General features: G+C 44.1%; 1 protein-coding gene across 3 annotated transcripts in view; it reads right to left on the reverse strand.

Moving 5' to 3' along the window:
• The window catches only part of AFF3 (ALF transcription elongation factor 3), a 620,869-nt gene extending 602,439 nt beyond the window's left edge, over positions 1-18,430 (reverse strand). For all 3 annotated transcript variants that reach the window (XM_008008177.3, XM_038004212.2, XM_038004211.2), the window contains exon 1: positions 18,348-18,430. The gene's annotated coding sequence lies outside the window, so the exon portion shown is untranslated. The remainder of the gene's footprint in view (positions 1-18,347) is intronic.
• Positions 18,431-22,355: the final 3,925 nt, after the last annotated feature.

The raw sequence follows: 22,355 nt of genomic DNA on the forward strand, positions 1-22,355 counted from the left end.
AATATTATCAAAGAAATACTTGAAGAAAAAATTTCCAAAGCTGAAGGACAAAATTATTCAGACTTAAAAGGGTTTCCTGAGTGCACAGAACAATTAGTGAAAAGAAAGCTTGCCTAGACACAGCTTTGCTGTGTCAGAGTACCAAGGATAAAAACAAACTTCTGAAGGCTTTTATACCCAGCCAGATATCAATCAAGTATGAAGGCAGAATAATGGTATTTTCAGACAGAAAGATCTCAGAAAGTTTATTTTTATGCATCCTTTTTTAAAGGGTATTATAGACATACTCAAGAAAAACAAGACTGAAATAGGAAGTTGTGGGGTCCAGCAAATTGTGGTTCCATCCAGACCCCGATAGCAGTTAGAAGAAATTTACAACATGGCAATTGTGTTGCCAACTTAGAGGGCAGCCAGTACAGATGGAGCAGAAGAGGGGAGATGGGGAGTGGGGCGGATCAGGAAAAGGGGGACTTAATAGAAATGACTTGGGGAAAATTAATCAAGGGCAACTAATGCAAGAAAACAATATCAGTTGGAAACTCTGAGAATCAGGTGGATAAATGTATAATAAACCTGAACGTATACTAAGGTCATAATTCATATGTGAAGCAAACTAAAATGTGGTAAAATTAGAGCATAAAGACAAAAAGAGAGAAATTCCACTGAATCTTGATTCTGGGAACCTTGATCGGCCCGGGAGTCATGACGTTAGACATACTAAAAAGAACACATTCCTAATACATGACTTCACCAGTCAATGACAGAATCATAGCAGCTTGGTTGCAATTTCAACACAAAAACAAAAGGTAAACATGCATCCAAGTGGGACATGAATGGTAGGGATAGAAGGTGGAGAAGAGGAGAGGGCCATCAATAACTTTATCTTTTAAAGTGGGAAATAAAGAGACATATTATTGAAAGTTGATAAAGTGAGAAATGGAGATTTCGCATAACACCTTACATTACAACAATAAACACAAGAAGAACAGAGATAAAAATGCAAATGTCAGACCCTGGGAATGTCCAAGATTCTGGGAGGAGAGGGGTGGTATTATGGAGCTATATCCTCAACTTTCATATTATGGAGTCTGTAAATATCATCTATTATTGACAAATGAAAAAAAAAATAGAGGTGTAAGCATGTTGTCTAGGTGAAGGCAAGACCAGAAGAATAGAGAATGGAAAAATGGAAACAAGCTCACAGAGTGGGGCCCACGCCTGTCTCATTTGTTCAACGTTGTATCCCTAGAGCCTAGAATGGTTGGGTGCTGGGAATACCTGATTAATGAATGAATGAAAAGAAGTTCACCCTGGGCGATGGCATTGGAGGTGGGGAGAAGGGCCAGGGGCTGTTGCTTTCCAACATTGAGTAGTTGCAGATGGAAGTATTATTTTGGTTAAAAGAAAAAAAATTGTAATTGTGAAAACGTATGGAAGAATGGGGCATGCTGTGAAGGGGGTGGTCACCTTGGGGAGAGGAATGTAGGAAGAGCTCTGGAGGAGGAGCCAACCTCCTCCAGAGGAGGAGGGAAGGAGAGGAGGTGTTCCCAGCTGAGGAAATAGTGTGGAGACTCCAAGTGGAAGGAAGACAGATCCAGGTGGCTGGAGCAAAGCAGGGGGTGGGTGACAGGCTCCGTGTGAGCCTGGGGAGGTAGGCAGGGGCCGGGTCTATGCAGGCATGATAGGCCACATTCAGGATGCTGATGAATTGCTCAAGAAATGCTCTGTGCACACACTTGGGACCAGGTGCCATGACATTCTGTTCTTAACCGATCAGGAATGGCCTGGACCTTTGGATTCGGTGTATGGGATCTACTCACTTTGAGCAACCAAAAAAAAAAAAAAAAGAGAGAGAGAAGAAAATGCTACCTACTAGATAACTGAATAAATAGAGTGTGGCCAACTTCTCACACCCATCCTGTGCTTATTGCGTGAGGTGAATGAGATGTGCTAGGAATACCGGGGAAATGGCTGGATTTTCTCCTCACCAAGGTGTTGCTGCTTGTCAGGAAGTTGCAACACTGGTTTAGCACCGAGGCAGAGAAACATGATCAGGACAATTTAGGCACTGATCAGTGGCAAAGCATGTTCTGTTCGAGAAGCCAGAAGAGTGTTTGCTGGGCTCTCAGGAGCACGGGGCCGGGCCAGCTGCCAAGGATAATTGTAAAGATATGGGCTCTATTCTGAAGAAGTGCCCATTCTTAGAAGACAGAAATAGATGTGGATGCACACAGATCCAGATTCTTACAGAGCACAAATGCTGCACGGGGATTAGGCTTGGTGCACTGGGAAGTTGAATTAACTCTTCCAACCCACTAGGGTCCTTGTTAGTGCATCGAAGCAGTAATTTACTCAATGACAAGAGTTCACGTCACTTTCTAAGGCACTTAACTTACTCCCAGGATGTTGGTTGCATACCAGGGGAATCCGGCTCACTAATCTTTAATACTTGTCATAATTATTTTTCTTTCAATAATACTATTTCCCCCCTGAGAAACTCAAAATTATTACATAAGAAATGTAGAAATATAAGTGTGTGATATTTTTTAATAAAATGTAGTCAGTGGCCCCAGGGAATTTTTGTAGCAAAAGCCTCTCAAATCAATTATATTTTCTCATTTCTGTTTCCAATAATTGAATATTTTATTTCTATATTTATTTAAGTTCTTTCAAAATGGAAGGTGGAGTTGTGTTGACACACTGGGAGAGGAGGGTATTATTAATTAAAGTTGTTTAAAGTCTAAGATGGAAACAGTGCTGATGCATATAAATTTGCTTCAATGAGCTGTCGGCTGCTCTGTGAGGTTACAGAAACATTATTGGCAATTCCGGGTGGTAGCACTATTATATGCATCATTCCATCCTCTCTGGGAGGTCCCCGGTGGTGGCCCTCTGAGAGGCGTCATCCCATCATCTCTAGGAGGTAAGTCTGCAATCACAGTTCATCCAGTCAGAGAAAAAATGACCGATGCTCCCCTAGGTGTTTAGAGCCCATGACTCAGCTGTTTAGAAAATCCAGGATTACAGCCTGCATTTGTCTCATTTTAATCTGAATGTTCAGTCCTGCTCCCTCCCTCTGTCACTTCAACTGGCCCTCATTGTCACGTACCTCCATTGTCTCATCTGATTCTAACATTCCTGCTGTGATGTGGGTGGGGGTGAAGGTCATTCCCCTTTCATCGGTAAGGAACGCAAGGTTCAGAAAGGTTGAGGACATTTGCCCAGGATCACAAGGCTGCTTGGTGTCGGAGTCAGAACTAGCCTGGGGGGGGAAAGTGGGTCTTCTGGTTCCTTGTGGGCACTTCCTGTGGACTCCCTGACCTCCGGTCCTGTTTTGCTTGACCTCTCAGCTTCAACTGCCCTTCCACGCCACTGCTGCACAAATGCTCTGAATGTTTGAATAAACAACCCCTGAGAAGAGCAGCCCAAGGAGGTCCCTGCCCAGAGACTGATGAGTTACCCAGAGGCCTGGAGCGCTCTTGGGATGGCAGACACCGCCTGCAGGAGTTGGCATTCGTTAGAAAACAGTTCTTCACAGAGCGGGTAGATCTTCAACCCTGTCTGGCTAGCCCCCTTTCTAAGCTGGAGGTGTCAGAGGTGTGTGAACCAGAGCAACTCCATCTTGAATAGGAGCTGGGTAAAACGAGGCCGAAATCTACTGGGCTGCATTCCTAGACATTTAAGGTATTCTAAGTCACAGGATGAGATGGGAGGTCAGCACAATATACAGGTCCTAAAGACCTTGCTGATAAAACAGTTGGCAGTAAAGAAGCCAGCTAAGACCCACCAAAACCAAGATGGCCACAAGGGTGACCTCTGGTCGTCCTCACTGCTACACTCCCACCAGCACCATGACAGTTTACAAATGCCATGGCAATGTCAGGAAGTTACTCTATATTGTCTAAAAATGGGAGGCACGAATAATTCACCCCTTGTTTAGCATATCATCAAGAAATAACCATAAAAATGGGCAACCAGCAGCGGGGCTGCTCTGTCTATGGAGTAGCTATTCTTTTATTCCTTTACGTTTTTAATACGTTGTTTTCACTTGACTCTATGGACTCGCCCTGAATTCTTTCTTGCGTGAGATCCAAGAAGCCTCTCTTGGAGTCTGGATCGGGACTCCTTTCCTGTAACAGAGGCTCCTTTAAAACAGGTTTGGATAATGCCACCCCTAGTTCTCTCTCTTTCCTCTAGCCCAGCCTCATGGGGAAACCTCTCCAGAGGCCTCTGGTTTTTTTCTGCGGTTGGTTAAGGAAGACCAGAGTGACCTACTCAGGGAAGTTAATTTCAGAGGTCAAGCAATGACTTTCCCAGAGTTTGCCTCTTCAAACTCATGCCACTGGAGATTAATAAATGTTGGTTATTGTTATTTGGCCCCAAGGAGGCTTTGAACACAGAGAATTATGACCCGAGTGCCTAAGTCAACCCCATAGCCTTAGATCGATCCACTGTGACACCAGAAGGCGAAATGGGACACAAGGGTAGAAATTACAAAGAGGCTGACTTCAGTTTGAAATAAAGGACTTTCAAGTAATTAGAACTCTTTGAAAAAGGAATGGCCCTGTCAAAAGGTTTCATTGCCAGAAGTAGTTAAAGAGAGTTGTTGACTACCTATCAAAAGTGCTGGGAAGGGAGAGGACGGTTAGAATAGATGACCTCTAAGGTCTCAGTACGGAGATATTTAATTTGTATATCCTTCCTGTGGACACATTTCCGTGTCCTGGAGTACAGAGGGAGGGAGTGGGGTCAGAGGTCAGGGCCAACGGTCAGGCGACTCCAGAGCATCTGTCTCTGGACACAACACAGGCCCACAGCTCATAGGCCTGGCCACCTTCTCAGTTCCCCTGATTTCATCAACATTGTCACCATTGACTGGCTTAGCAGCAGCAACCACTTAACGTAACCAAAAGATCTATTTTGATGAGATTCTGGGATAAAAAGCCCGAATGACTTTTCCCCTCGAATCATAGGAAACGGCCGCAGAGATATCACTGTGTCACTTGAATGTGTACCTGCTTGCCAGTCACTCCGGATTGATGCTTCCTGATGTAAACAATGGCTGATCGTAAGGTCTAAATCATACGTGTGAAACTTCACGCAAAACAAAAGCGATTGGGTATTTAGGCAAAAACATCAGTTTAGTAGTTTTCCTGGCAAATGTCCTATAACTGAGTGTGTGTGTTTGTGTCTGTGTGTGTGTGTGCGTGTGTGTACATATTCATGTATAAATCAGTTTGCTTTACAAGCAAGTAATGGTCAGGTCATTCTGCTGGGCAATTTACGCTCTAGAAAACCAGTGGGGCCTGTGTTACATGCATGCTTTTTCACAGGTTACTCAGAGCCATTTAGAAAATTACTATTGTGCTTCACAAAATGGCCCACCAGCCTGAGGAATTAACCCTCTTCCCAATACGTCTGATTCACTTGTTCTTCAGGTAATTGGCACATTAGAGCTGATGCAGGTCCAGTGTCTATATAATAAAAACAGCTAATTTTTACTGAGTGCTTAGCATGTTCCTGGCACTCTAAATGAATTGGATACAGCCTCAATAAATCCTCACAACAACCCAGATGAGAGTTCCATTATTGTCCCCATTTTAACGGAAGAGTAAATTGAGACTCAGAGAGAAAAGTAATTTGCTCATGGTCACATAGCTTCTAGTGCCTGGCACTTAAGAGGCACTCAGTGAGTGATGATTAATATTATTTTATAGTAGGAGGCACAATTGGGATTTCAGTCCAGGTCTAACACTCAATGAAGCCTTTGCACTTGGCCTCTATGTAGTCCTGCCTCATACAATTCATACTGTGCACCAAAAGGAGGCATGCCATGGCCAAGTGCTGCCAGTGGAAATCCCTGCCCTAAGGGAGGCATATTGTGTATGTCACACTTTCAGTAGCTCCCTGTCAGTTGGCATCATGTGGCACATAAAGCAGAATGATTGAGATAGGAGTCTGCAAACTCAGGTAGGGTGCATGAAGTTTCCAGAAGTTCATCAATTCATTCAGTGTTAGTGCAACCTGTGGCTAGGTTCATAGCTTGCAGATGTCATCCTTCCTAAAACTGATGTGCCGGAGAATGCTCTGTAGGCAAGGCTCCCTGCCAGCTCCAACTTTCAGCACCCCAGGTTTCTGCCAGACCAGATACTTCCCTCACTTGGGACTGTCCTCTGCACAAAAGTAAGAGACACCTGCTCTGAAGAGTGCATCCAATGGGCACGGGGCTCGATGAGATGCCAATGCGTTTGTGAGCATTAACAAACAGGTTTCCCTTTCTCAGAGCGAGTGGAGTGTGAGCTGGATTTTAGTCTCCATCCATGGGCTCAGCCATGTGCCCACAGGCACATCACTGCCTGCACAAATCTTAGAGCAGTGTATTGCCCAAGAAATAAAATCCCCTGGGCACCAAAAAGGCAGTTTCAAATACTGATTTCCAGGAAGCCTCAGAGTATGGAGTTTCCTGTAGTTCTTTTAGGAGGTTTGTGAGCAAAATCATTGGCTGCAGTGTGGGTTGATGAGATCACTGGGCTGCCATCGCAGCTCCCTGGGGCATGAGCTGCCTCCGGGACAGCCCCACAGAGATAGCCCCACAGAGACACTAGCAGTACCGCAGGCTTCTCAGCTGAGATGACAGAGGGCACCTGCCAGGCCAGAAGGTTAACCACTTACTCTTCATTTCTAAACAAAGATTGTCAAGCATCTCTTAAAGTACAAAAATATAATTGCAGGCCAGACAACAATAAAGATTGAATAATAGACTCATAAAATTAATGGTGAGAAACTCCATAGCAATATTTCAGCTCCACATTTCTCTAGTCCCAGATTATAAACACCCTACTTAAAAAACAAAAACAAAAACAAAAACAAAAAAGATGCACTCAACATTCCAGCCACTCCTTAAGAACAGGGCAGCTTACTAATCGTGGGAAAGTCACACCTGGGGACAAAGTTTATTATTGGTTTAACCAAACTGAGAAAGTGTTGGTGTAGTCTGTCCGTGGTGCTTTCTCGTCCCTTCAGCTACTTGAATGAGTATGATTTTCAGGTTAGTGTTAATGATATGACGTGAGTGCAGTTTTCCTGGGAGAGGCTGCCTTTTAAAATAGATTTCTGAGAATTAAAGAACTTCTGCAGCACCCTCTCCATTATATATATGAGTCAAATGTTGATATAAAGCAGTGTTGCCGCCAAAGACTACCACACACCCCGGGGATCTAGGGATGAATGAGTGAAAGAATGAATAAGCATTTTTTTTTTTTTTTTTTTTTTTTTGAGACAGAGTCTTGCTCTGTCACCCAGGCTGGAGTGCGGTAGCGCAGTCTCGGCTCACTGCAACCTCCGCCTCCCGGATTCAAGTGATTCTCCTGCTTCAGCCTCCTGAGGAGCTGGGATTATAGGCACGCACCACCACACCCGGCTAATTTTTGTATTTTTAGTAGAGACGGGGTTTCACCATGTTGGCCAGGCTGGTCTTGAACTCCTGACCTCAAGTTATCCACCTGCCTTGGCTTCCTAAAGGGCTGGGATTACAGGCGTGGATAAACATTTTTAAAGTTCCATCTGCGTGTCATGCATGGCATTAGAAGATAATAGTAATGTGAAAGGCTAATATTTGTTGAGCACCCACTATATCCCAGACCTTGTTCTAAGAAGGGTTCATACCTTTGCTTATTGAATCTGCCATCCCCTTTTACAGAACAGGTAGCTAGCTGGCTCACCCTCACTCAGCCAGGACGTAAAGGAGTCAGGGTGGGATGGAGCACCTGCCTTGAGGGGTACACTGCTCCCAGCTCTGAGGGAGGACCGGCCCACCACACACTCCACCTCCTTTGGCAGAACATTCTTATTCCACATCTTGGAGATCTGGTTCCCATCTAAACCCATAGGCTGTACCTAGGACTCTGCTGTTGAAATTGAAGGATGCCTCAGCTAGACAGGAGGAATTAGTTCAGGAGATCCATCGTACAGCATGGGGACTACACTTCATAACAACGTGTTATATACTTGAAAATTGCTAAGACGGTAGATTCTAAGTATCCTCACAACACACACAAAATAAGTAAATGACAAGTAATACATAGGTTAAATAGCTTGATTTAGCCATCCCACAACGTATACTTGTATCAAAGCATCATGCTGTGTGCCGTAAACATAGACATTTTTCTCAATCAAAACATAATTAAAAATAAAGTAAAACAGAATAGTCCAACTCTAGAAACCACAAAACAAAGCCAACACTACTAAAAAGACAAAGAATGTAGTTAAGTCTTATTTTCTGCTTAATCAAGAGAAAGATCAATAAGATCTAATAACTTCATGAAGAGAGAGAAAAGAAAAAGACTAGACAAATTTAGAGAAGTTTCTTGAAAAAGAAAGGGTGCGATATCTTTTTTCCTCTTCATCCTCAGCCTTAGTTGAAAATTAAGTGAAGTATCAAGGCAGTGTACATACTCTAATGCCAAGCGAGTAACCAGAACCTCGCTGTGCACTACGGTAGCCACATGTGACTGCTGAGCATCTGAATCGTGGCTAATCTAATTTGAAGACTTAGTGCTCAAAAAAATGTTAAATATCTAATTTCCTGTTTTTATATTGATTGCACATTGAAATGACAATATTTTTTCTTGTTTTGGTTTAAGTACAGTATATTATTTTAAAAAATTAAAAATTGAATGATGCTGGTCTTTTCAAATTTGAAAGGAGAAATTAGGTCAATGGATTGGGTTTTCTCAATGTTCTTTTTTTTTTTTTTTTTTTCTTTTTTCAGATGCAGGGTTTTACTTTGTCTTGCAGGCTGGAGCACAGAGGTGTGATCAGCTCACAGCAGCCTCGAGCTCTTGGGGCTCAAGCGATCCTTCCACCTCAGTCTCCCATAGCTGGGATTACAGGCGCGCACCACCACACCTGGCTATCATATTTTAAAAGACTACATTACTGGCTGAGTGCGGTGGCTCACACCTGCAATCTCAGTGCTTTTGGAGGTTGAGGCGGGAGGATCACTTGAGCCCAGGAGTTGGAGGCTGCAGTGAACTGTGATCACCACTGCACTCCAGCCTGGGTGACAGAGCCAGACCCTGTCTCTAAAAAATAAAATAAAATATGAGAAGTAAAAAGGATAAAAAAAGAAAAAAACAAAAAAAAAAAACCCTACACTCATCCACAATTCCATCACTGGAAATATCCACTTTAATGTTTGAATATGTATCTCCTAGTATGTAGGTTTCGTTGTTTGTTTTTTAACCAGAGAGCAGTCATACTATACATACTACTTTTTTTTTTTCTTTTAGAGGCAGGGTTTCACAGTGTAGTCCAGGCTGGAGTGCAGTGGTCATTCACAGGCATGATCACAGTGGCCTACAGCCTGCAACTCCTGGGCTCAAGCAATCTTCCTTTCTCAGCCTCTCCAGCAGCTGGAATTACAGGCACATGCTACTGTGCCTGGCTCTCATGTACTACTTTTTAGCCAACTTTTTTTTTCACTTAATAATATAGGCCAGGCACAGTGGCTCACACCTGTAATCCCAGCACCTTGGGAGGCCGAGGTAGGTGGATCTCGAGGTCAGGAGATTGAGGACATCCTGGCAAACATGGTGAAACCCCGTCTCTACTAAAAATACACAAAAATTAGCCAGGCATGGTGGCGGGCGCCTGTAGTCCCAGCTACTTGGGAGGCTGATGCAGGAGAATGGCATGAACCCAGGAGGTAGAGCTTGCAGTGAGCCGAGGTCGTGCCACTGCATTCCAGCCTGGGCAACAGAGCAAGACACTGTCTCAAAATAAATAAATAAAATAATAATAATAGTAATAACATAAAGGGCCCATCTTTATATTTCAAAAGAAATATGTTGTCAGGATTTTACATGACTGCATACTATTTCACTGGACTAATATGGTACAATTTGCTCAAGCCACTCTCTATCTTTGGAAATTTAGCTTATTTCCACATTTTTGCTATGATGAAACACATTATGATAAATATCTTTGCACATACACCCATCAGGAGAAATATCTAGTTTTTAAGGCTTTTGACAGCTACTACAGGAGATTACCCACAGGAAAGTTTGTACTAACATGTATTCATATAAGCCTTGTATAAAAATATGGATTTTCCAACACTAATACCAGCATTAAAATTTCATCAATATTATTGTATTTCAATATGTAGCTTTGGTTTACTAATAAAGTAAAATTTTTCTTCCCAACTGCTTATTAGGCATCTGTATTTTTTTCTGAATTTATTTGATGGAGCTCCTTATGTATGAAGGATAGTAAGCTGTCATTACATATCGAAGTATTTTTCCAAGTTTGCTGTTCATCTTTTTATGTTTTTATGGCATTTTCGACAGAGTCAAAGCTATCCTTATTTTCATTTATACTTTATTTATTTAGTATCAGGCTTACAAAAACTTTCCCCATCCCAAGATCATTTAATCTTTACCTGAGTTTTTCCCTAGCAATTTTACAGCTTTCCTATCTCACATGATGATCCTTTTAGAATTTATTTTGGTTTAATACACTAGGTTTGCATCTAGTTTTTACTCTCCTCTCCACCACCCATAGCAGTTAGACAGCATCTCAGTATCATTTACTGAATTGTTATCCAATCATTCATTTATTCAGCGGACAGTTTATCTAAGGCCCACGATGAGCAGGCATTGTTCTAGGTCCTTGGAATACAAGAAGAAACTTTCATTCTAATGGAAACAGCAGATAATGGCAACTAAGTATATATGGTAGATGGAGCTGAATGCAGTGAACAGGGACAGGCTGGCTATTTTATGCAGGGTGGCCAGGGAAGCTCTCTCTGAAATGGTGGCATTGGGCACAGACCTAAAGGGAGTGAGAGGTGACCTGTGCGTCTGGGGATGAGCTCCAAGGTGCTAGGCCATGACATAGGAGTGTTCAAGAAATGATGAAGAAACTGCTCCACCAGAGCAGTACCACAAATAAGGGAGAAAGCACTAGAACAGTTCAGAGGGGTGACAGGAGCCAGCTCACGTAGCCCCTGATAGGTCACGGAGAAGGCCTTGGATTTTGCACTGGGTGAGGGTAGTGGATTGTATTTCCCAAAGACGACCACGGCGGTGCGCGTGAGCTCTCTTGCAATGTGACATTGTCATGCCTCCCTCAGGAGGTGGAACCTATCCCTCATCCTCTTTGAGTCTGAGCAGGCCTGGTGCCTGCTTTGGTCAACAGAAGATGGCATAAAGGCTGCTATGTATTTTAGGAGCAACTCCTAACTGGTATGGCAGCTTCAGCTTCCTGCCTCTTAGAAACCGATCACAACGCGAAAAGTGCAACCATCAAAAGACAGCCATTCTGTGAGAAGCCCAAGGCACAGGGAGAGCCCTGGAGAATGAGATGCCACATGAAGAGAGATGGCACCCAAGGAGCTGCAAGGCACCACACATGTGAGTGGAAGGGGATCCTCCTGCTCAGCCAGCCCAGTCAACCAAAGATCCAGATTCATGACCCATGACATCTTGAGCAAGTTCAGAAGGTTGTTTTGAGCCACCATGGTTTAGGGTAGTTGGTTATGCAGCAAGGGGCAACTGGAACAGTGAAGTAGGGACCCACAGGAGAGCTCTGAGCAATCATATATTTTGACTTAAGTGTTATAAGAATTCCTCTGGCTCCGTGCTGAGAACAGAGTGAAGGAGGGAGAGTGTGGAAAGAAGGAGATTACTTTGGAGAGCAGAGGAGAGATCATAGGGTCCAGGACCAGGGAGGTGGAGGCTAAAGTGGGAAGAAGCGATTCAATTCTGCATGATTTCAAAGAACACAGAGATGGGATTTGCTGATGGATTAGCCATGGGTTGTGGAGGAAAGAAGCTAAGGATGGCTTCAAGGTCCTAGGCTGACACTGGAAGAATGAAGGGGCTTTGTGGGGATGTGAGAAAACTGTGGGAGGAACAGGGCTGGAGTCAGAGAAATGAGCAACTCTGTTTTGGACATGTTAAGATGTGAGGTTGAACACACATTCAAAAGGAGAGACTAAGTGTTGTGGGAGAGCTGGGTCTGTAGTCGGGAAAAAGTCAGGGCTGGGAGATGTAAGTTTGGGCATCGTTGGTGTTTCATTGGTCACAGTGGACCAGATCATCTGGGAGCGAATGCAGATAAAGCAGGGGCATCCGGGGACTGAGGCATTTCACCAGCTGGAGATGTGGGAGAGGTGGAGAAGGCACCCAAAAGGGAGACTGAGAAGGTGCAGCCAGTGAGGTAGGAAGAGAGGAAGAGAACGATGATCTGGGAGGCAGAGGAGGAAGGTTTCCAGAAGGAAGGAGTGAATGTGTCAAATCAGTAGAAGAATCAAGTCAAAGGAAGACTGACAATTCTCACTATGACTGTCATCATTCTTGAAATGACTGATTCGAAAAGGGGCTTTTCCCATATTCTAAATGGGCACATGTGGGAGTGTGTGTGCACGTTCACACTTTCCCTTCTCCCCCATTGATCTATTTATCCATTTGGAGCTATGTGACCACGGAAGCTTTTGTATCTGACAAAACAAGTATCACACTTTCTCTTTTTCTCGTCTTTGTTTCGAAAGTATCCTGGTTATTCTTATCTAAAATTAATTTGAAATTTGACATTTGAATGTTATCACGTCCTCTCCCTCCCCAAATGCAGTGGAATTTTAATTTAATCTTTTAAAATAAAAATTAGTTTGTTGAAAGTTGATATTGAGTTTTCTACTTGGTATATGTTGCCATTTATGTATGTTTTACATCGCTAAGTAGATTTTATAGATTCTTTTTATATAGGTCTTGTGGTGTCTCCTCTTAAATTCTTTTCTAGGTATTTAAATTTTGATGCCTTTTATGAATTGTATCCCATTTCCCCATTGCATTTTCTTACTGGCCTTTTTTTCTGCCATAAGGAATCTATTTATATACAAAGAATTCTATTATTTTGTATTATTTTACAGCTGATACAAACAGATTGCAACACCTTTAATATTTTCACCGCGTGAGATCTCACATGTATGAAGTTACATAACCAATGTATAAGGCTGTCCTACTCTCTGCTTGTAAAATCATTCCTAGTTTGGAGAATGGGATTTAATATGTCAGGATTTCATGGTGTTTCCCAAAAAACTTCATGATTTCCAGGTGCTCTGGGAATGACTGTAGCCACACATCTCAGAATGTCCCAGATATTCCCAATTTCAAAGATTTTTCCCTTTGTTAACCCGTGAGTCAGACCATATGTCCTTTGATCTTTGCTTCGGAAAATGTTGTCATGGTATTTAGAAATAGGGACAGCCAGGCAAAGTTGTAACACATGGGATGTTTTTCCTCTGAGCCCCTAGCTTTCCTCTCAGTATTCTCCCTGGTTATGTGCTTCTGGTGAGTGCATGTGCACACGTGCGTACACACACACACACACACACAGGCATCCTGGAGGAAAGGGATTTTATTCAAATACAACCACATGAACTGCCTGTACAGCCTAGACTCAGGATCGCCCTGAGGGAGCTGGCATGGGAGGTTTCAGAGCTGGGCAGACTGGACGAGGACCCCTCTTCTGTGTTTACTGAGGGTTACTTAGCCTCTTTGAGCCTCCGTTCTCCATAGGTGAAAGGAGGGTATCATATCTGCCTTGCAGTGGTGTTGTGGGACTCAGAGAATGTCCGTAACATCCATGCCCAGTGTAGAGTAGGAGCTGGGAAATAATACCCACTACTGTGATTTTGCGAGGTGTTCCAGATAACTGCTTAGGTCTTTAAGAAAATTCCTTGGGCTTCATACTCCACTCCTAGCTGTGGAAGCAAAGCAACCAGAATGAGAATGCAGGAAGCATGGGGTGGCCATCTGCCAGTTCTCCCTTTTGTATGCCTATCTCTGCAAACAAACCCACCAACGGCTAGATTGCCCATGATAACAAGCCAGCCTCCACTCAGAGCTCACTGTGCAGTGACGGTGTGGAAGACATTTGTGATTTTTTTTGCTGTCACCACCAACTATCTACCCTTCCTGTTACCACTGCAGTCTTCCTTCGGGGGATGCCTCACTACGCATAGATGTGGGAGATAGGCCGGAAGTCTAATGGAGGGTCTACCTTTCCCCAAGGGGCAGGCGAGTGATCGAAACCGGGGTCATCACTCTCTTCCCTCTCTCTGGGATTTTAAATAAGTGACATCCCAATATGGGGACAATTGAGGTCATATCTATCACTGTGGCAGCCACATCATGTGGCCCAGGCTGTTGCCACGTTTCCATTCCTGTGGTTCTTGATGGTTTTCTTACCTTTGCTTGCCGCTCTATTTTAAGTCAGTCAGCCCCCAGTATTGTTCCGCCAGATTGACATTTTGTTCAGCATAGCCTGATTCGGTTTCTGTCTTTTGCAACAGGAGCACTGTCTGATACAACCACACTCCAAGAGGAAAATAGAAAAAGGGAGCTCATACCACTTCAAAAGATTTCTCTTTACTGTGGTCATCATCCAGGGCTTGGGAGAAAGTGAAATCTTAAAAGATACCAGTATGCCAGGTGCAGTGGCTGATGCCTATAATCCCAACGCTTTGGGAAGCTGAGGGGGGTGCATCACCTGAGGTCAGGAGCTCGAGACCAGCCTGGCCAATATGGTGAAACCCAGTCTGTACTGAAAATACAAAAATGAGCCGGGCGTGATGGTGGGTGTCTGCAATCCCAGCTCCTCAGGAGGCTGAGGCAGGAAAATCACTTGAACCCAGGAAGTGGAGGTTGCAGTGAGCTGAGATCATGCCACTGCACTCCAGCCTGGGTAACAGAGCAAGACTCTGTCTCAAAAAAAAAAAAAAAAAAAAAAAAGTGTCCCACTAAATGGGACACAACAACTGAGTTGCAGTTATGCACCATCCCATTAGAGAGGATCTGGGGTTAGAATGCCTTTCTGTTTGCCAATTTATCATCAAAGGGGCGAGAGGTTGAAGAGGCGGAAGGGGAGTGGTGAATATCAACTTATGCAACCACCACTCAAACACAAACTCTTTGCATCCTTTTAGGAGAACTTGAAACAATTTCAATTTTCAGGATGGGGAAAAGTAAAAGCCCCATTTGCCCTTTCTTTCTTCTTTATCCGTGGTCTCCACATTGCTCCTTGGCCCTGAGAAAGCTGCCACAAAGCATTTTAATAGTTATCTGATTGTCATTCTATTTAACATGTCCCCTGGTCTGCTGGCTGATGGTAGTTTAAGCAGGATCTAATTGGTAACATATTGCCAATTGAATTAAGTGCCATATGATAGAGATTTAAACCATGGTAATTTTTCCATAAAGAAAAAATCTGTCAACAGGCTATAGTCAAGGAACAGCAATAAATCAAATTGTCATGTTTATTAGTTATTGCAGGAGTCTAGTTGTCTTGTATTCATTATAACCCCCCATTTTTAGTGCAGATAAAAGCTATAAAGAGGAATATCTGTGCAAGACGCTTTTTAATAGGTTTATATTTGTACACAAACACCTGCTTGTATTTTAATGATGAGAACAATGGTGCCATTTCACTTTGAAAGGAGCATGTATTTTTGGCTGTTTTCTGGATGAAGAACAATGTTTTTAGTTTTTGGCAAAGCTATGTTTTAAAACATTGAGAATCAACTCACTAATAACCAAAAAAAAAAAAAAAAAGGCAAATGAAAGCAGAAATGAGATATGACTTGTTTGTCAGACTTGGAAATACTAAAAGAACAGATAGGATGATTGCACTAAAGGATTTCTAGAACAGTCATTGCAATTTAACTTGTAATATTCAAAAACTGGAAATCAACTAAATTTTCATATATGGGAACGGTTGTACAAATTATGGAACATCAGTTCCAGAGGGTGCAAATGGGTCATTTGAAAGAACAAGTTAAATCATACCTAATGGAATGTCATTAAGAACCAACATTATTTATACTTTTCCTTTCCATTTAACTTGCCTTTACCGAAGGTGGATTTCAATACGTTTTCCTAAAGTGACTCGGATATAATATAACAGCACTTTACATATGTAGACTCATTGAGCCCTCATAAAACCCTGTGAACTCTGTAGGACAGGACATTACGGGACACTTCACAGAAAAAGAAGTGGAAGTGCAGAAGAGAAAAGTTATTTATGGAAGGGTCCATAGCTGTCAACCTTGATAGGCAGGACGTCAGACTACGGGTCCTTCCTCTGAGTAGTGGTGCAGAAAAGATAGTTGGAATTTGGAAACCAGCATCCAGCTCCTCAGCATGCCTTCAGCTTTCACTGTGACTTTGAACTTGTTTCTTAAACTCTCTGAAACTGGACGTCCTCACTGGTCACGTTTTGTTACTACTTGCTTTGTATTCTGGGTGTGACGTGTGGGGGATTGGGACACAGGATCTGGAGATGGCCAGATCCCAACGCTGCTATTTCCCAGCTCTGCACTCTTAGGCTACCTACCAGTCTCTCCTCTAAAATTAGCATAATCGCAATGGCTCAGATACAATAACAAAATGTGTGTAAAATGCCGAGCGCCACGTCTCACACCTGAGAGGCACTGAATGCGTGTGATATACTATCATTTGGATGTCACCGTCCCATGTGCCTATTTCCTGGCTTGCTGTACAAGATGTGTATGAGTACATGTGATCGAGCCCCCAGAGCTCCAGAGCACGTTCCTCTCACAAGCAGGCCTCGTAGGGAGGGGTGTTTCATGCTTTTCCTCTTTCCTGCTCACTACTTGTCTGTAGCTGCAGTGTAAGGACTGTAATGTCACTGCTCTGGCCTTAAGTGTCACCTCCCAAACCCATTTTACACACACCGTCTCCCACCTTCCACCTTTCCTAAACTTTTACCATGTCCCTTCGAGTTTGATGGCTTAATTGTACAAAAGATAGTGATGATGATAATGATGATGATGACAATGATAACAGCTGCTAATACCAATGATAACAGCTGCTAATACTTACTGAGCCCTTTCAATGTGCCAGGCACTCTTCTAAGCACTTTGAATGTATTAGCTTATTTAATTCTTACTTAAGAGGAAGGACTACTGTCTACTATTGTACTTGTGTTACAGATGTGGGAACTCTGATGCAGAGATGTATAGTGACTTGCCCAAGACCATCATGTTAGAGTGGGGATTTAAACCTCGAAATCTAGAAAATAAGCAATGTATATATTTTTCTATTTTCTGAATGCAAATCAAATATAAATATGCATAACACAACTAAACACTAAGTGAAGTCACGCCTAGAACAGGGAATAGCAGTTGACAGAAACACAACCAAAACTAAGAATATTGAATGTCTGTATTACTTTCACTGCAATCATTTCACTTCAACAGTGAGTTGGGACAGCCCTAGGTAAAAAGGCACTCTTGTAGTTAGAACATTTTTACATTTTGCACCAAGGAACACATGCTTTTAATAATGGCAGAGACAATATTTTTGGTGGATTATTTAGTTTGTACGATCAACATTCAAAGAATGAGTTTACCACCACTTTGTTATTGTAAACACTTGGATTTTAGCTACCTAAATGATCCCCCCTTTGAATAAAAGGAATATGAAATGCATGTGTAGACATTATTCATTTTTACATTTGTGAGACTTGAATAGCAAGGAAATCACATATTAGGGGAAAAAAACCCTTTGTCTTACAATTAGTTCTCTTTGGTTTCAAAATTCTGGTCACTGTGTATATTGCATTATACCATATGTGTGTATATATGTATATACAGACATAAACACACATACACACAATGTAATGTGTATAAATACATGATGTGTGTATTCACACACGCACACATAAATACACACATATACAATGCTCCATCCAAGGAATACAAAGATAGTGCTGTTAGCCCCTAACAGTGAGGAGGTCATTATTCCAAGTCATTTCTGCAGGACTGACGGTGGCCTTAGGTGGAACCGCCCATGCTCTTTCCTTGTGAGCTCACTCACTGGGGCCGCTGACTGGTGTCCAGTCTGTGGCCATGTCATGGTTTCTTTTTCTGAGGTTATAGCTAATGGGCCACATGAAGTTAAGACACACTTTTCATAAGGCCCCAGCCAGCATCATACGTGTGTGTGAGCATGTTCACACCCAGGTTATGTCTTCTTTATGTGCACCCTCCACCACACACACATACACACATGCACACACATACTCTCACGGCTTCAGCGACCAACTTTGGTCACATCCCATCTCTTCCTTCTCAATCCCTCTGACTGTTCACCAGGGCCTGGACCATCTCGGTGAGGCTAACCAAGAATGCTCCCCACTGCCCGGCCCAGTGAAGCATGGGCACAGCTACTTGAAGTGCCACCCTTCAGGGCACAAAGTGGGGGCTACCTCTCTTCCACACAAGGCATCCCAGAGGGCCCACATGCCCTCCAGTTTGATCTTACCTCTCAGCTCCCGTTCCTTTTCCTTCTCTCCCCAGTAAATCGTTGAACGTCTTTCTTCTGAGGCTGAGCGTGGAGTTGTCTCCTCGCTGGTGAGCTTTCTGAATGGCACTTTCTGTACAAACAGGAAGAGCATGTGTGGTCACAACCCAAGTGTGCAGGTGTTGATAGAGGATGTGAAAGTGTGGAGGCGAGTGACTAAACCAGATACCCAACCGGCCAACTCTCACTTGTGGCAGGGCCTGGTCCAGAAGGCTGGAAGCAGGAACCTGGACTCACTCTGGGGAGACCAACTGACAAAAGTAGAGGACGGTGGCCATGGAGGCCTCTCGGCCCTTTGACTCCACTGCTTTCTAACCCTATGCGGACCCCGTAAAAGAATCCCAGGAACAGTTTGGAATCTCTTAGATATATGATTATCAGGAATGTTGATTTCAATGGGCTGCTTAACTTGTCCAAAGCTCTGCTGGTTTACTGGGCTGTCTGGGCATCCAAGAGATCAGGACCAAAGGCTCATCCTGCCTCAGGACTGTGACAAGTCTTCCAGACCTTTCTAGAACAAAGCCACACCAGGAAAGAAGAGTCTTAGGTGAGGAATCAGATGTTCCAAGGCTGCTGTACATGACCTACGTGATGGGTGTTACCTCCTCATCTCCCTATCAGTCAACCCTCAGGAGCTGGGCTTCCTGCCACACATCCTTCCCTCTCCCCATTCATGCCTGGAATTATTTTCACTAATGACACCAGGGATTCGCCAATGGATGCTTTTTCAGTTCCTGTCTTATGTGTCTCCCCTGCAGTGTTTGACTTCCCTGTAGTGTTGACCATTTCTTTCCTCCCAGAACTTCTGCCTGGGCCACCATGACTCCATACTCTCCCGGTTTTTGCCAGGTGGTCTCTCACACTGGCAGGTTTCCATTCTTTGGTCTTAATTTTCGCCCTCCCACAAGCTCCACTCTCCGCCTCGTGGTTCCTGTTCTCCATGGGTGGCCTCTCCTCAACTCCAGATGCAACTTGCCAAGCCCACATCCATAGCGTCACATGTTTCTGCTGTTCTCCTGGAACATCCCCCAGCACCTCCCGACGGACTGGCCGCAGTGAAACCCTGCTCTGTCCTCTGCCCCCCTCATTGCTTACCATGTGGCCTGTGAATTCCCTCCTGCCTGGTCCCGGCTTGCTCCTTGGGTGCCTGGTCCCGGCTTGCTCCTTGGGTCTCTATCCCCTTCTGAGTTTACCACCTTCTGACCTCTCGCTTTGCCTCTGCTAATCTGGCTTCTTCAGGTTTGATCCTCCATTATCCTCATCCAAACAGGCCCATCCTTATCCTGAGACTGGATACCTAGACACTTCCCCACCCAATCCTATCCCAAGCCCTGGCAAATTATCCCAGTATTGGCTGCTTCATGTCCCTGGTAAGGGGGAAACATTTCTTTGTCTTATACCCAAACCAGAAATGGGGAGGCTTCCCACATTCTTCTCTTTCCTGAATACTCTTCAACCTTCCATCACCAAGCCCTGCCCATTCTACCTCTTCAGTCACTCCTCAGATCCTTTTTCTCATCTCCATCTCCACAGCCACGCCCTCCTTCCATCGCCTCTCATCACTGCCCTAATCCCCAAGAGGCATGTGCACCCAGGGCACACCAGACCGTTCACTGAAGGATGAGAAGACAGGACTTGAATGTCTATCTACCCACACTTGTCTGGTTTTTGTATTTAATTAAGACTCATATACCATAAAATGAGCCATTTTAAGATGGGGAATCCTGTGGCATTGAGTACACTCACAATGTTGTGCAGCCACCACCTCCATCGAGTTCCCAGACTTACATCTATTTTTACGTCATGTTTTTAGTGTTTACATTTTGTGTATGTTTCAAGGCATGCAATGTGTGAATACAGTTGTATTGTATATCATTTGTGAATAATCATACATCTGCTCAGAATAGGCGGCAAAGACTTTTTTGCTGAAGAGGATACAAAATTAGAAAAGTGGGGACACGTGACCTCCTAACTCATCTCCCACATGTCAGGCTCTAGAGTGTTTTCCAAACTGCCTCCAAATTTCCTCTGCAAAAGACTACAAAAATGATGACAGTACGCTCCCCTCACCCGACGACCAGTCCTTAAACCCTTCAATGGCTCCGTCCGTCACCCACAGGAAAATCCTGAGGCTGCATGGCTGGGCAAGCGAGATGTTGGATTCAGTGGCCTCTGCCCACTCCCCAACACCATCTCTTGTCATCCTTGATGCCACTTCCTTCCTCACCACCCAACAATCCCACCACCACTCATGGTTTCTTGAGCTTTCAGCTGCTTTAGGTCACAGCTTTGCCCACGCTCTTTCCTCTTTCAGGGTGCCTTCACTTCCACTGGCCATCTGGCAGATCCCCACGGGTATTAAAAACCCTTCCGTCCTGCTCCTCTCAGAGCAGAATTCCTCACCTGTGCGGGCTGAAGCCATTGCCTTCATGTTAGATAATACTATGGGCAATCTGACAGTCAGGAGGATGGGCTCTGCCTCCAGAAAGACCTGGGTTTGGGTTCAGCCTCTATCATTTACTAGCAAGGGTACCTTGGGGATGTTAGGTTCAGCTTCCTCGTCTATACAGTACCCACTCACAGAGTGACAGTAGAAATTAAACAACATAGTGTGTATGCAGGATGTCATAAGTATTCAGTAAGTGGTGGGGATTATCACGATGGTTATTCTGTTTGTTTACCTCACTATTCTGTAAACATCTTGTAAAATTTATAAATTTCATACCAAGGAGAGCTACTGCTTCTAAGGCAGAATGTCTTCATTTTAATTAAAAGGTTGGCCAGGATTGGTGGCTCACGCATGTAATCCCAGTGCTTTGGGAGGCTGAGGCAGGAGGATTGTTTGAGGCTAGGAGTTCGAGACCAACCTAGGCAACATAGTGAGACACTGCACAAAAAATTAAAAATTAAACAAAAAATAGCTAGGTGGTTAGACGTGGTGGCTCGTGCCTGTAATCTCAGCACTTTGGGAGGCTGAGGTGGGCAGACTGCTTGAGGTCAGGAGTTCGAGATCAGCCTGACCAACATGGTGAACCTGACTAACGTGGTGAAATCCTGTCTCTCCTGAAAATACAAAAATTAACCAGGCATGGTAGCATACACCTGTAATCCCAGCTACTTGGGAAGTTGAGGTAGGAGAATCGCTGGAGCCTGGGAGGTGGAGGTTGCAGTGAGCCAAGATCATGCTGCTACACTTCAGTCAGGGTGACAGAGCGAGACGCCATCTCAAAAAAAAAAAAAAAAAAAAAAAGTCAGGCATGGTGGTATGCCCCTGTAGTCCCAGCTACTCTGGAGGCTGAGACGGAAGGATGGTTGAGCCCAGGAGTTTGAGACCAACCTAGGCAACATAGTGAGACTCTGTAGCTACGAAAAATAAAAAATAGCTGGGCACGGTTGCACACACCCATAGTACCCGCTACTCGGGAGGCTGAGGTGGGAGGATCATCACTTGAGCCGGGAAGGTTGATGCCGCAGAGAGCTATGATGATGCCACCGCACTCCAGCCTGGGTGACAGAGCAAGACTCTGTCTCTAAAATAAATAGTTAATTTTTTAGTATACAATTGAAACAGAAGTGCCGAGAATGCACTTTCTGTGAGCTCCTTAGGTGTGGACATCTCTAGCCACACCACATCCACGTTGTCCTCCACTTACCCCTGCTGCCCACCAAACTCCAACCAACCCCTCTGGGCTGTGTCTGGCCACTGTGCATTTGTATGAGGTCCTCGCTGCCCCTGAGCTGCCTGGGAGGACTCAGAGGAGCCTGCCTGCCACCATCTGCCCCAGGCAGACATCCCTGCCGTGGCCAGCAGCTGGACACGCTGAAGGCAGACATCAAGTGTGAGCAGCAACAGGTCCCTGGAGGCTAGAGTGGTCACAATATTCATTCATTTAAAATTATTTCCAGCCTCCAGCAGACCATCTAGCAGAATGGTTAATAAATGTACTACTTCTGCCGCAACACCCACCA

The sequence above is a fragment of the Chlorocebus sabaeus genome, chromosome 14 (genome assembly GCF_047675955.1).
Source record: "Chlorocebus sabaeus isolate Y175 chromosome 14, mChlSab1.0.hap1, whole genome shotgun sequence".
Taxonomy (NCBI): Eukaryota; Metazoa; Chordata; class Mammalia; order Primates; family Cercopithecidae; genus Chlorocebus; species Chlorocebus sabaeus.